The sequence below is a fragment of the Pinus tabuliformis genome, chromosome 1_1 (assembly GCF_031772625.1).
Source record: "Pinus tabuliformis cultivar Carrire ecotype Pingquan chromosome 1_1, CPIR1, whole genome shotgun sequence".
Taxonomy (NCBI): Eukaryota; Viridiplantae; Streptophyta; class Pinopsida; order Pinales; family Pinaceae; genus Pinus; species Pinus tabuliformis.
Genome location: NC_142297.1, coordinates 976,255,816 through 976,272,830, shown reverse-complemented (window position 1 = coordinate 976,272,830; position 17,015 = coordinate 976,255,816). Strand labels below are relative to the sequence as shown.

The 17,015-nt window shown below is 36.5% G+C and overlaps 1 pseudogene; it reads right to left on the bottom strand.

Moving 5' to 3' along the window:
* Nucleotides 1-2,974: 2,974 nt before the first annotated feature.
* Nucleotides 2,975-17,015, bottom strand: part of LOC149217777 (uncharacterized) — a 96,162-nt pseudogene continuing 82,121 nt past the window's right edge.

The following is a 17,015-nucleotide window of genomic DNA, read 5'->3' as shown; positions in this document are numbered from 1 at the left end:
AAGGTCTGCTATGGATTAGGATAAATCTCCGATTTCGTAGCGTAGCCAGTGCAAAATATGAATTATGCGCTACGAAATCACTTAAAACATGCTGCGCTGCGAAACTGATAGAAAGGATTTATGTGCCTTTGACAAACAATCGAACTGTTGTGAAAAATTTAAAATTTTTTCCTTGAGTGATAACGGTGGCTCCACTTGGGATAGTGTGCTCCTGTAGTACACTAAGAACTTGTAGCTCCAGTGCTTTATCCATTTATGACAAACAGAACTTTGCTTGACAAACATCCCTCTCCAGCGTTTTGGGCCTTCACCTCGGGCTTAAACTTGATGATCACTGTAGAAGAAAGAAATCTACCTCTACTGAAAAAATAAATGCTCAGTCAACCTTGAGCTTATTTGCATTTTCCTACCTACCTACCCTATCAATTCAAACTTCTTTCAGCTCAATCAATGTGAAATTTCCAATGCAGCCAATCATTTGTCTTATCTGATATTTGAGTTTTTTGACTGCATCGGAGTTCAGAGCCACTATGATATGGCGATGACCACTGCCACTGAAATTGCCTTTGACCTTCATAGAAGAACTGAAACACTGGAGAGTAAAACTCTTCCATGTAGTCAGCTATAGGATCCCAGAATACATGATCAGCTTGATGTTTCTTGTAACTTTCTGGTTGTGCAAATTGATCTTCAACAACAGTGTACAATTCCTCAATCGTGAAAGATAAAGGAAGCAACACTCTCTCCTTGTGTTCTGCCATAGAAAGCTTCTGAAAATAATGATCATAATTATGAAAACTATATGCCTGAATCTGATCTTCTAAACCTTCAATGTCTTTCTCAATGTCCTCAGCAACTTCATCCAAAAATTTCATCTTATCCTCTGCCTTACACTCAAATGATTTTAGATACGAAGACAAGGACAAAGAAAAAATTTCAACTATTTCTTCATTAATATGATCATCATTCCATTGTTTGAAACCTTGAATTGAAGGAGAGTTTGCCACCACATCTGATCTATCTATCCATTCATCCAAAAACATAAGCCAAAAGTCTTCAAATGACTTAATGGATTTGGCAGGAAAGCTTTCAATCCACTGTTTGCATTTCCCTTGAAATGAATCATAGAACAACATAATGCAAACATCCTCATGTTTAACTCTAAGAAGCTTAGTAAAATCACAGAAATCTGATATATGCTTCAAAGTTAAACTCAAATCTTCTCCGTTAAATTTTGGACCATTCCTTAGAAAATATGCATCCTTGGGAAAATGATTTGGGAAACCATGAATTCCTGAAAAATCTATGCATGCATACCTTGAGATAAGAATGGTAGCATTTGGGTCCTTCATAACTCCAGTGGAATCACCATGAATGTATGAATTTTGAATTCTTCAACAATGGAGTCACCAAGGTAGATTTGCAGCCTCAAAAACCTTCTGAGATCCTGCTACCTTCAGAAGTTCAGCTTCATAATTTCGGGAATGAGTAATCTTCAGGCTCCCGGCAGACGCACCAAAATGTTATCTCAAAATCAGGCCTGGAAGGCTGCTGACCAGGAAGACTTCAAGTAACTATTTCAGACCAATCTTTTGACTAAGGCTTAGCCTCCTTAGCCTGAGAGGGCTCTCTCAAAGGGTCATTGATTTTGACTATTAATAAGATGGCTAACTCTTTTGAAATAACATTAACAAATATGAAGGCTGGACAAACATTACATAAGTTTCCATTGGGCCTATGGAGTCAAACATACTACAGCAAACAATGATGATGCCTTACATAGAAGTCAGGGCATTTAGCATTTGGATGTTCAGAATACCACTTATATAAAACCACAGTTTACAAAGACATACAGGAAGTCAGAGCATGATCAATGAATTTTGAGTGATTATGCATTTGTACAACTGTAAAAGAACACTAAAGAACATATACCATCACACATTCTGAACAAGTAAATCCCTTATGAATCCTGAGAAGTAAAACAGTCATTTATATAATTGAACTCTGTTTTTTACATAAGCCAAAACAGTCCTCTGTTTTATAAAATATCCAACCCTCATTACATAGATGTTCCAGCTATATATAGAAAATCCTTATTCTAACTACTTCGAGCTTCCTCCTCCAACATGAGGGGAACTCGAATTCTGCCTATGATGACACCTATCTGCTTTACAACAAACTATTAAATACAATTAGTGCTAATTGGAGTTCTAAAGAGTTCTAATTTGACTATGACTCTAACTCTATCTTCTTCGTAGAATGATTCCTTCTTGTTCTTTGACACTTGGATTCCTTGCAGTTTGGCTGAGATGGCTGAGATGATTATTTAAAGCTCCATGTTGGCCTCGGATGCTGAATACTTTACCTGCTCAGTGATGTTAGGTGATATCCCTTGCTTTTCGGTTCCAGTTCTCCATAACTTCGAATATACAGCAGCATGTTTTTAGCCCTTTTAATAACCCAAAAAGATACGAGATCACCATGTTCCTGATGTGTTGGAGGCTTCATCGATGGCCAAGTGTGCAAGCCAAAATTCCTTGTATGCAACTCATTCAATACCCTATGACCGGTAATAAAGTGGCTTTATAACAGAAACTTCAAACTTGAGTTAAAGCATTCCACCTTTTAAAGGTACAGTTGTCTTGATCTGAATGTTTGTGATGGCTTCATTTGGTCCCTTACATGTCCTTTAGGTGTTTCCTTTTGAAAATTCCCGCACATATTACCAAACTGTTTTTTTGCGTTGAAAACACCACCTATAGCAGTTTCATAGTGCGCTACGAAACTACTGTGTAATTTCAAAAATGCAGTCTTCCTTACATGGCTAAATGATCGCCAATGTTCATGGCTTGAGCAACTTACTCTCTTGATTGTTTTGAAAAGATTTGCTTGCAACTTTTCAAGAAATATATATTTCTCCTGAGGAAAAGATGCAATGACATTAATAACACCATTGACTGTTCCCAATATAACTCTATGAAGCTGGCTGGTACCTCACTGGCTGATTAATGGATGCATTGCCTGTTTCCCTTTTATCAGTTGCAATAGCATTTCCAGAATGACCAGCTGAATCAGGTGCTCCACAAAGAAATAGCCCATTCCTCCATGTAACACTTTCTTCAATGACATTCTGCCATCAATATCATTCTCTCCAGGTCTAATTACATCAAACTCAAATCCTAACTTCTTCCCTGCCTTTATAAAATTCACTTCACACAACTGGTGCTTTGGCCAAAGGTATGAGACACTGGTCGAAGAGGAGAAGTTAGCAATAAGCCAGGATGGGCTCTTGATGCATGATTCCAATAAAGCCTTTTAAGATTTGCCAAAGCAACTGCAATTATGTCTCTGTTTGATCCAAGCTCAATATCTGGAAGTGATCTGTTGTTCAAATCGAAAGTTTTTTTAATCCAGGATGTTTAACACAACCACCATTTACTTTAGCAAACCAGCTTTCTCCTTCAGATAGTTGAAAAAGCTCTTCAGTAACAAAACCTTCAAGTGTATCAATATTTACGATTTCACTGGCGCTGGAAGCCTGACTGCACGAAAGTGAACCATCTTCAACACTGATAAATGAGCCTATATCTAGCTCCACATTCAGGGTATTGTCATTTTTGAACCCACCCGAGCCAACAGAATCATGAGTTATCAAAATAAGAGGAAGACTGTCCATACTTTCTTTATAGAAGGACTCAGTTGTATTAAGAGATTTGATTAGTCCCTCGACAACTGAAAAGTTCAGTTGGGACTCACTTGTCCTTACCACCACTTCTTCAGTGCATTGATTTGCTTCTTCATAACTGCTAATATTTGTGGCATCAGTACAAGGAGGTTGTTCTATTGGAGTATCTGAAACAAATGTACTACTAGCTGCAGAGTTTTATTACCACTAAGTTAACCTCAGTACTTTTTGAATCGCTGCCACATTTGTCAACCTTGACATCTTCAAGGATGTTCCCATCCTCAAACTGTATTAAAGATTTTTCATTGCAAGATAGCTGGTCACCTTTAATTTCACCCATATCATCCAAATGAGGACTGAATCCTTTGTTTTCAATTCTAGTTTGAGATTGACTAGAGTTGCACTGACTTGATGAACCAGAGGTTTGGTTGGTGTTTTCGTCACAGGACTGATTAGGTAGATGTGAAAACATTGACGCAAGAAAAGCACTCTTTTCCATGCTATCAATAGTTTCCTGGTCAGTCAAAGAATTAACTGACAATAAAGAGCTCGCATGTTCTTCATTAATTTTAGTTTGCATTAGATGAGCAACAATGCGTTCACTATCTGATCTTCTATCGGTCAATATGATTTCATCAGACACCTCAGACGCATCATCATCTGATATAGAGCCGCAAACAGATAAATGAGACGAAATTGGTGCCAATTGCTCAGAACCTGAACGATAGTCATGTTCAGTAATTGGACCATCCACAATTCCACGCTCACTATCAAGTTCTGCATCAGCTATTTGGTCATTTTGGTTAGGAACCACCTCTTTAAGGATAAATTCCACAGCTGAATCAACATCATTCGGTGCTCCAAGGAAACTGCCTTGATAATACGTTCATCAACCTGTGGGACTTAGCAGAAAGCCCTTTTCAAGGAATTGCATGAGGGCTTCTGGTGTGTTTGCAGAACAATATACTTGCAATTATGTACAGCCAATGAATGCAGGAAAGCGTAACTCGCAGAGGACAACAAATCTCCAAAGAAGAGCTTTGAGGAATGATAAACCTCGATCTTGGTAATAACCTGATCCACAGCACTCGGACTCCATATCTTCCATAACAATTTGGTTTCTCTATTTGCATTTATACATCACAGGACCCTTTATTTGTAAGAATATTTGAAGCCGCATCTGAATGGGTCACATTTGGTATTAGATGCTCTGCACGTGTCTCTCTGGCCTGCGCAACACATTTACAATCTCTGGATGCAATCTTAGAACAGGACAGATGTGCTGCTATGCCACCGACAATACAGCATTGAATTGAAGAATTCGAATTTACCACGGGACCAAGGGACTGCGGTGGCAGAAATGACTTCAAATACACACAACAGGTGGAAGGTTCACGAACAACATGCAATCATCAAATATGCTATGAAACGAATGGGAGTTGTTACTCATGAACAAAACAACACGTGAAAGCTTTTCATATACCCACAGGATGAAGCTAGAGACCCACCAGACTCTCAAAAGAAAATGATGTGAATATGGCGCAGACCTCTTTTCAAGACTTTTGCAACTTGGTTATGACGCCGAATATGGGTGCCTGTAACTGCATGTGTTTCAAACCCCGGGAAAGCAGCTGAAAAAGTAATCTGTATAGCTGAAGAAACCAACTTTTCAATGTCTTGTTAGAGTAGAACCAGATGCAATCATTGCAAGAAGGCCATAAACCATGCTTTTATCTCCAGATTGATCAAAGACAACCACGATAACCTTGTAGTTGTGATTGAATCCTTCAACAGACTCAAAAATTAATCTATTCTTGTTTTATAGTCAAATTTACACTGCTTCCTTGAAATCACTGTAGCTGCTCTCATCCTTTTCCCAATTCAAAGATATTGCAATAGAAGGAACCCCTGACATGAGAGCTTCCCTTGCACTTGCAACAGTACCAGAATAAATGATGTGATATCCACAGTCTGATTCCTTGTTGATTCCACTGATTACCACTGAAGGCTTCTTCCAAGGAAAGAGTGCTCCAGATAAACTTATTAAAACACCATCTGCTGGGGTACTAAAAACCTTATAAGCTGACAACTGTTGATGCAAACCAAATGGATTTTGATAACCATGACAGTTGGGTAAGGTCTGCTATGGATTAGGATAAATCTCCGATTTCGTAGCATAGCTAGTGAAAAATATGAATTATGCGCTACGAAATCACTTAAAACATGCTGCGCTGCGAAACTGATAGAAAGGATTTATGTGCCTTTGACAAACAATCGAACTGTTGTGAAAAATTTAAAATTTTTTCCTTGAGTGATAACAACATAGATATTATTAAGATGGAGGTCATCATGACATGGTGAATTCCCACAAATGTCTATGAGGTAAGTATTTTTTTCTGTGCAAGCACACTAATGAATGAAATTAATAACTTCATTTTCAATAGTAGTTTTCCCACTCCAAGCCATAATAGCAAGTGGCAAAAGCTTCTATTGGGATAAGATTTAATAGAAGAATTTTTATGAGTTGAAGAGAAAAATTAGCCAAGAAAGGGTTATTGTATTACTTAATTTGCAACATCCCTTCAAAGTGGAGATGCATGCAAGTGGGTAGGTCATGGGATTAGTCTTAATGCATGAAGGAAGGGTTATATGCGACCATTGTGATGTGTTAGGAATGATGGTTTTCTGCCCATGGTATCTTATAGATTTGTCCAAGGGAACTATGGTTATGTTCTACTATAGGGATAATGGATTGGCATTTATGGATGCTTCGACATGTATATATATGTATTGTAACATTGAAAGGAATATAATGAAAAATCAATCTCGTAGTCTTGGTTTTGGGATCTAGGGGAAATCTATGTGTATATCTATTTTATGTTTTATGCTCTCTCCATTGTTTATTTTTTGTTTTTAGAATTCGTATGTAGGTAATTTCTATACAAGGTTAAAACCTACATTTGGTATTATAGTTGTTTTGGCTTCAAGGGGACGCCTTTGCTGCTGAGGGGTTTTTCTCGGGCCTGTGGTAGACCCTGTTTAGTGGGAGATCTGTGGGATTAATTCTTACAGTGAAAGAAGATGGCAAGCAGTGGAAATATAGAGATCGAGAAATTTAATGGTCAGAGTTTTGAGTTCTGGAAAATCAAGATGGAGGATCTGCTAGTGGACAAAGATGAGTGGATTGTGGTAGATCTGGGTACTAAACCAATGACAACGTCATATGAATACAGGACAAATTTAGATCAGAAAGGAAAGAACACAATACGGTTGTGTATCTCAGATTCAGTATTGTTGAATGTATTAGGGGAAGCTACAATGAAGCCTTTGTGGGAAATGTTAGGGACTTTGTACCAATCTAGGTCTCTCATGAACAAACTGTTCCTATGGAAAAAATGTATAACTCGAATATGAAGGATGGAGACTTGGTGACGGAGCATATGAACGCATTTAATAATGTGGAAGTTGTTATCTATTGATATTAAAATTTCAGATGAAGATAAGTGCATCATTTTGCTACGTTCTATACTAGATTCGTGGGATAGTATGGTTGTTGCAATTGGTAGCAATACAACTACCTTGAAGTTTGATGAAATAGTCTCATCCTTGTTGTCAGAGGGGATGAGATGGAAAAATAAGGAGGGACAAAATGGATATGCCTTGTCTGTATGAGTATTGTCCCAAAACAGAAATACAAATAAGTCCTTCATTGGGAGATCTAAATCTATAGGGAGATCCAAATCTCCAGGAAAACCTATAAAGGGGTGTTGGAAATGCGAAAAGGAAGGGCACTTCAAAAAGGATTGTATATCTAAATCTCCTGAGAAAGGAAAGGGATTTGATGATTCTCCTTCCACAGAGTTGAAAACAACCTCAGTTGAATGTGGGGATGTGTACTTGGCTTCTTATTCAAGTACACATGTAGATCACGAGGCATGGTTGATTGACTCAGGTGCATCCTTTCACTTCACTCCCCATAGGGAGTGGTTATGCAAATATGAGAAATATGATAGTGGTGATGTCTTCTTTGGGGATGACAGGAAGGCTAGAATCATTGGTTGCAGAAAACTCAAGTTGAAGTTGCAAGGTGGAAGCATTAGAAAACTTCTGGGTGTTCTTCATATTCCTGCCTTGGCCAGAAATCTTATTTCTGTAAGAAAGATGGATGATGCAGGTGTAAAAATAGTTTTCGAGATAGAGACTTGCAAGATGGTTCGAGGAGAAATGGTATTGATGCGAGGAGTTCAGATTGGAAATTTGTACAAGCTTCTGGGTAGCATTATCATTGATGGGTGCAACAGTTCTGTGGTTGCTAAAAGTAGAGCATAAAAACTTGTGGTTTCTGGAGAAAAGACTGTTGAAAATAATACTGAGAGGGGGGGTGAACCAATATTATCAGATCAATAATTTTTCATTTCCCAAATAGATTTATATACGCTACTTTTGTGAAGTGAAATAGCGTGTACATGCTACTATGACTAGTGAAACCAACATATACCCAAAGAACTTGTGATTTAGCTAATTTATGGTGTGTTGATCTATAACGAGTGCATCAGTAACTTATAAAAAAATGCAATAAAAATAGAATAAACCATCACACATAAGCAACACAAATGAACACCAAGATTTAAGGTGGAAACCCAATGTGGGCAAAAACCACCTACTGTTGTCGTCTCTGTCTTCTTTTAATAATAAGAAAATATTCTTACAATCTTGACTGGTGTAGACTCATATCAGTATGCAAGCACCCACCTACAGAAGGCTACAACCTTCTCTCATTTTCCAACTTCTATTGGAAGGGAGCTGCAACCCCTATCTCTTGTACTAGCCAATGTGTTTACTAGTACGTAGGCGTCGGCCTATAGAAGGCTATATCCTTCTCTCTTCTTTCAGGGACCATGTTTCATAAATTTTTAGACTAGATGCTCCTGGTACACAACAATACACATGAAGGCCTCATTTCATCAAATTTTCAAACTGGACCCATAAGAAACTTTGGAACTCAAATTGCATCAACCAATAATTAGTTAATCTGAACAATTAGATCACTATCACCAGAACACTGTACTAAACCCATAAACCTATGTCATCATTCAGGACCAGCTCCAACCTCAAAAATCATGCATAAAAATGTATACACTACTTTATTAAACCCAACTTGCGTGCATACACTACTTCCTTTAATCAAACCTGCGTATACCTTCAAAACTACTGAAACATAAAACTTATAAATCAAATCTGTACCAACCAGCAATATACTGAACATCTACTATCAATTTATAGAGCTTTACACAGGTAGTAGCAGAGATCACCCTTCTCACTTATACAATCAATCAATCAAATACCAAACTCCTTATTCATTCAGTTTTACATTCAGATCTAAGAAGACTTCATTGACAAACAACAATAAAACAAAATAATTGATCATATAGATTAGTCAGATCACAAGAATAGGTTTTTCCTCTATGTATGCTACTTTGAAGAGTAGAACCAGCATGTATGCATGATTTTACTAAGACGAACCAACATATAGATCTATAAATATTAACTCATAACTTTGCTGCTATTCTAGACTTCAGACAAACCCAAATCATGACATTTAAAGAAAAAACAGCTGTACACAATCAGATCTGGCCCAACCAATATCAGATCATTCAATGATAAGTCATTTCAGGTCTCATGATCTTGAGCCAACATTGAATTCAAGGTGCATGCAATATTTCAGAGAAAATCACCTACATAGCCCCTGCAACATAAAATATACTTCAGATAGAAGTATTCCTTAGAAACCCTTTTCACTTGCACATCTTGGCCTTATGATCTTCTCCTCCTTATATAGTTTTAGGCCTTTCTAAATACCTCAGACCAAAAAGAACTTAGGACCCATGGTATTCTTGGACGTGATCAATTAGTCGTTACTCCGCTCAATATTGTGGGCTAATACCATGGTATTGACCCCTGGTATTGTCTCCTCTTGAATTTCCTTGATTTTCCAACATATACGTGCTTTTCTTCTTGTGAGAGTGCGTGTATACATATACTTTCTTTTTGTTTTGTGAACTGGTGTGTATACGCTGATTTGACTAAGTGGACATGCATATACATCTTAAACTGCTTTTCACCATCCTTTACCTTCAACTTCTTCATTCTAATTAGTAGACTTTAGTTCCATCTTCCTGTTCTTCTGTACCAATGCCCTGTTACATCTGAATGGATTTGTTACACTGTGGGTTGCCTTTCATCAAAACTGAACTGACCTATGAGTGAGTTGCCATCAAGGACAACACTTGTATCATAATGCCAACAATCTCCCCCTTTGGACTTGATGGCAACCATGATGGTGTTGATTACTGCAAGTTGTAGAAACTGTTAGAGATAACAAGCAACACCAAAATACTCTCCCCCTTTGACATCAAGGGAAAAGGGTAGACCAAGTTATTCTTCCCTTTTTATATACATTATGTTGTCCATGCTCCCCTGAGTACATGCTTAGCCTACAGAGACATGTTTCAAAAGAATAACATGACTCTATAACTCAACTAAGTGAGTATGACCTCCCTATGACCAATGACTCATACATTCATCAATCACCCAACCAAGTGGGGATATACCAATTGTTTATACATGAAAGAAGTACAAAAATTATTACATCATCCATCCCATGAAAAGTGGGGATACAAATTACATCATATGTTCAATAGGACTCATTGAAATATAGACCATGACAGAAGAAGTCATATCACACCCTAGATCTTTACATAACTTATGCAACAAATGATATAAGTATCTGAAGCCTTAGCTAAACTCAGTAACCATGATGCCAACAATATAGAATGTGTGTGAAGGATAATGCTCCCCCTATACTTGTGTTACCTATGCATTGTCAACGAGTCATTCATCAAGGCATATTTGTCAGTCAGATAAAAATCAATGAACAAATCATATTGTCAGACTGCAACCATCAATATCATACAAAGCACCCATATCAGAGTTTGACCCACTATTTTTCTATTAGAAAACATATACACTCCTTCCACCATAGAATCCTGCATGTATATGAGACTTTACTTCATGAAACCTGCGTATAATAACATTCCTCAAAAAACTGGATTTAACAACAGGATGATGCAGCAACTACTCCCAGCTTTTGTTTGAGATATTCAAATGTTTCTATGGGAAGCGGTTCAGTGAATATATCAGCAACCTATTCTTTGGAGGTAACATACTCCAATTCAACCTTTTGTTCAAGCACTTTTTCTCGTAGAAAATGGTACTTAATGGGTACGTGCTTGGTCTTGGAGTGCATTACTAGATTTCTCAAAATATTGATGGCACTTGTATTATCACATAGAATGGAGATGGGTGGATTACATGTGATCTGAATTTCTTGCAATGTTTGTATCATCCAAAGTAGTTTTGTGCAGCAAGATGTAGCAGCCACATATTGTGCTTCAGTTGTAGATAAGGCAACTGAACTTTGTTTCTTGCTGAACCAAGACACCAACCATGAACCCATATAGAATTCTCCTCCACTAGTACTCTTTCGATCATCCACATTTCTTGCCTAATCAGCATCTGTATAAGCATGAATATTAAGATCTGTATCTTTAGGATACCATAGACCAAAGTCATGAGTTCCTTGAATATATTTGAAAATTCTTTTGACTGCTTGCATATGTGATTCCTTTGGATTTGCTTGGAACCTTCCAACAATTCCTACTACATGCATGATATCAGGTCCGGTACTTGTTAGATAAAGCAAACTCCCAATCATAGATCTGTAAGTTGGTTGGTTTATTGCTAGTGATTCATCATTAGAACTGAGACTACATCTTGTTACCATTGGAGTACATATTGGTTTAGAATCTTTCATTCTGTATTTCTTCAAGATATGCTTGAGATATTTGGTTTGTAAAAGAAAGATACCATCATTTGTTTGCTGTACTTGTAGACCAAGAAAATAAGTAAGTTCACTGAGTAAGGACATTTCAAATTCTTGCTGCATTACTGAAGAAAAATTCTGACTCATGGATTCTTCATTGCTACCAAAGATGATAGCATCAACATAAACAACAATAATTAGCAGTTTATCATTTTCAATCTTTGTGTATAAATTGCTATCTGCAGAACCTTTTGTGAAACCTTGTTGTTTTAGATATTTGTCAAGGTGGTAGTACCAAGCCCTTGGAGCCTATTTTAGACCATAGAGAGTATTTTTGAGCTTGCATACGAGTTTTACATCATTTCCAAGAATGAATCCTTCTCGATGTTCAATATAAACTTCTTCTTCTAAATCTCCATTAAGAAAGTCTGATTTTACATCCATTTGATATACTTTGAATTTTCAAAAACTAGAGAGAGCAAGAAACATCCTTATGGTTTCAAGTCTGGCAACAGGTGCAAAAGTTTCTTCAAAATCTATACCTTCTTATTGAGCATACCCTTTACAAACAAGTCCTACCTTGTTTCTAATAACTTCTCCATTTTCATTCAGCGTATTCTTAAATATCCATTTTGTTCCTATAACATTTTTATCATGAGGTCTAGGAATTAATTCCCAAGTATCATTATTTTCAATTTGGTCAAGTTCTTCATCCATGGCCTTGACCCAACATTCATCTTTGCAGGCTTCATTTCCATTATGAGGTTCGGTGGAGGATAGTAATGCTAGATAACTTTAGGTCCCTGTAAGAGTTCTTCTTGTCTATACAGCAGCCCCTTTTTCTCCTAGAATTTGAGATTCTGGATGATTCTTCTGAACAACCCTGGATGGAGTCTTTTCCATGTATGTTGTATCTTCTTCTAGTGATTCATTGGATTCTTCTTCTATATCATTTTGATTTGATACAGGAAATAATTCCCAATCTTCCTCATTGTCATATTCCTCTGCTAATTTCATTTGTTAGGGATTTCTGCATGCTTCATCAATTAAACATCAATGCTTTCAACAATTTTCCGAAGTCTTTTGCTATAACATTTGTATCCTTTACTTCTGGATGAATAACCAAGAAAAATTCCTTCAATTGCTCTGGGTTCAAACTTACCAAGTTTTTCATCACTCCTTTTGATGAAACATTTTCTTCCAAACACTCTAAAGTGTTTTACAGTAGCAGGATTACCATTCCAAAGTTCATATGGAGTTTGATTTCTATTTACCCGAACATTGTATTTGTTGATAATAGTCACGACAGCAAATGCAACTTCTCCCCAAAAGGTTGCAGGAGTTCCAGATTCATCAAGCATTGCTCAAGCCATTTGTTGAACTGTTCTATTCATTCTTTCCACCACGCCATTTTGATGAGGGGTTCTTGCGATGAAGAATTGCTTATTTATTCCATGTTGTTCATAAAAGTCAAAGGATTCATCTGATATGAATTCTCCCCCTCTATCAGATATGAGACATTTGATTTTTCGATCTGATTCATTTTCAACTAAATATTTGAAGGCATTAAACTTTTCAAATGTTTCATCTATATGCTTTAGTAGACCTATCCAACACATCCTCAAAAAATCATCAATAAATAAAATAAAGTATTCTTCTCCACGAGGTGACTTTTTCCTTGTTTTTCCACATAAATCAGTATGGATGAGTTCAAGAGGCTTACTTGCTAATCCTTCTTTTACATTGAAGTGAACTCTGGTTGTCTTACCGACTTGACATGGTTTGCATATGGTATTTTCTAGGATGTTGATATCTAGAAGATCACGAACTGCCTTGAGCCTGCATTCTTTTCTTAATTGAGAAAACCTTAGTGTCCCTATCTTCTATGCCATAGCTATTTTTCATCTATTTTGGTTAGATAACATTGTTGTTTTCCTCCTTTGAGTGTGTATAAGTTGTTTGGAGTTCTTGTTCCTTTGATCATAGTATTTCCTGTATCAAGCTCACGAACCACACATCTATTTGATCAAAACATTACTTCATTTCCTTGATCACACATTTGATTGACACTCAATAGGTTATGCTTTAAACCATCTACATACATGACATTTCTAGCCTTAACATTTTCTTTAAAGAAGACAAAACCTTTACCTTTAATGGCAGCTAGAGTGTCATTTCCAAATGAGACATTCTTTTCCTTTTTTAAAGCATTATATGAATGAAGTTTCTCTTTATCATTTTTCATGTGTTTGGATCATCTAATGTCGATGTACCATTAATTTTCTTGTCCTTCTGCATACAGATATATGCCACATCTTTCTGATTGAGATTCCTTCTTTCTCTATATCTTGGGATTTAATGATGTTTTCTCCTTTTGAAGTGATGGCCAAAATTTTCTCCTGCATTTAGATTCTTCATGACCAAATTTGTTACAAATCAAACATTCTACTTCATTTTCAAGAGGAGAAAAGTTATTATAGGAGCTTTTATTGATTTCTATTACACTCCTTTGATTTCGAGCTTCTCTAGTCATGATGGTTTTGTAAGCAACACGTTCAGCAGCCTTATGCCCAAATTTATGACATGAAAAACATTGCCCATTAAAGAAGTATTTGTGATCATAGAATCCTTTGGGATTGTTTACCTATTGGTTGAACCTTAACTGATATTCAACCTTGGAGTAAATTGGGTATGATTTACCTGATGAGTAATTTTAGGCCTTTGTTGATGATTGACATACTATTCACTGGTATTTGCTACATCAAGATAGCTTCTCGTGGAGGCTGACAGCTTCTGTGATTGAGATGATTCTTCAGTAAATCCAAGACCTATCTTTATCAGAGGAGAATGCTGAAATTTGATGATTTCATTTAAAGATTCATATTCTTTAGCAAATCTAAGATTAAGAGATTTTGTCTTCTCAAGTTCTTTTCTTAGACCCACAATTTCACGTTCTAGATTTTCATTGTGTTTTTCTCTTTTAGTGAGTTGGTGTGTCAACGTATCAATGATCATATTCTTTTATTCTAAACATATTCTGAGTTTCGTGATTTCTTCAAGAAAGTCTTCCTCTTCTAAGGCATCGAAAAAATCATCATTTTCATAAGCCATGAGTAGTCTATAATCTTGGTCAATTTCATATTCATCACTATTGGATAATCCATCACTATCTTCATGCGTATAGTAACTCCTTCTCTTCACAACCTATTTTCTATTTCCTTTTGCGTATTCCTTTCCTTTTTCATATTTATCTTTATGAGGACATTTGGCAGCATAATGGCCGACTCTACCACAATCGAAGCATTTGAATGGTGGCTTACCTATGAATCTTTTGGAACCCCATTGAAGCTTCTTGACAAAATTTACCTCATATTCTTCTTCTGAAATGTGTTTTGATTCATTGTGCTCTTTCCTTTCTTTTCCCTTTGCTGATGCTTTAAAAGCGTCTTCTCTCATATCTGATGGACCTCCTTTTCTCATTTCAAAGGCAGTTAGGATTCCATGGAGTTGAGTCACAGTAATAGTTTGAAGATCCTATTTGTCTTCTATGGAAGACACTTTTGACTCAAATTTGGAAGACAAAGATCTCAAAAGTTTCTCAATTAAAATAGCTTCCTTTATCTCTTCACCCAAATTCTTCATACAATTAACAATGTCATCTATATGTAAAAAGTAACTAGCAACACTCTCATCAATATGCATCTTAAGAGTTTCATACTGAATTCTGAGAGTTTGAAGCTTAACACGTTTTACCTGAGAGTCTCCTTCATAGCTCTGAATGATTTTGTCCCATATCTCTTTCACTGTCTTGAGCTACATGACTTTGACAAATTCTGATTCTCACATGCTTCCCAATAACATATTGACAACTTTGGCATTGGTTTCATATAACTTCTTACCTGTAGAGTCTGTAGGAATTTCTACTGGAAATTGATATCCTCCTTCCACAATTTCCCAAACATCAACTCCAAGCGATTTTAGATAGGCTTTGGCTCCTATTTTCCAATATACTAAGTTTCTCCCATTGAAGATTGGTGGTCAGATGGATCCCATGCCTTCGTGATTATTCATCTTGAAAGACCTTCCTTCAAGCAATCAAGCTTCTTCTGAAGGACCTGCTCTGATACCAATTGTTGGAAATCATACTGAGAGGGGGGGGGGGGTGAATCAGTATTATCAGATCAATAAATTTTCATTTCCCAAACATATTTATATATGCTACTTCTATGAAGTGAACTAGCATGTACACACTACTGTGATTAGTGAAACTAGAGTATACCCAGATAACTTGTGATTTAGTTAATTTATCATGTGTTGATTTATAACCAGTGCATCAATAACTTATCAAAGAGTGCAGTAAAAACATAATAAACCATCACACATAAGCAACACACATGAACACCAAGATTTAAGGTGGAAACCCAATGTGGGTAAAAACCACCTACTGTTTTCATCTATTTCTTCTTTTAATAATAAGAAAATCTGTTTACAATCTTGTACTAGTGTAGAATCATACCAGTATGTAGGCACCCACTTACAGAAGGCTACAACCTTCTCTTATTTTCCAGCTTTTACTGGAAGGGAGCTGCAACCCCCTAGCTCTTGTACTAGCCAAATTGTTTACTAGTACATAGGCGCTAGCCTACAAAAGGCTACGACCTTCTCTCTTCTTCTAGGGACCACGTTTCATAAATTTCTAGACTGGATGCTCCTGGTACACAACAATACACATGAAGGCCTCATTTCATCAATTTTTCATATTGGACCCATCAGAAACTTTGAAACTCAAACTCCATCAACCAACAATTAGTTAATCTGAATAATCAGATCAATGTCACTAGAACACTATGCTAAACCCAGAAACCTGCATCATCATTCAGAACCAGCTGCAACCTCAAAAATCATGCATCAGAATGTATATGATACTTTATTGAACTCAACCTGTGTGTATATGCTACTTCCTTTAATCAAACCTATGTATACCTTCAAAACTACTGAAACATAAAACTTTTGAATCAAGTCTATACCAACCAGCAATATACTCAACATCTATTGTCAATTTACATAGCTTTACATAGGTAGTAGCAGAGATCACCCTTCTCACTTATACAATCAATCAATCAGATATCAAACTCCTTATTCATTCAGTTTTACATTCAGATTTAACAAGACTTCATTGACAGACAATAGTAAAACAACATAACTAATCAGATAGATTAGTTGTATTTGAAGAATAATATTTTCCTCTGTATACGCTACTTGGAAGAGTAGAACCTATGTGTACATGCTTTTACCGAGATGAACTAGCGTATAGATCTGAAAATATTAACTCATAACTTTGTTGCTATTCCAGACTTCAGAGAAACCCAGATCATGACATTTAAAGAATAAAATAGGTGTACACAATCAGATTTGGCCCAACCAATATCAGATCATTTAATGATAATT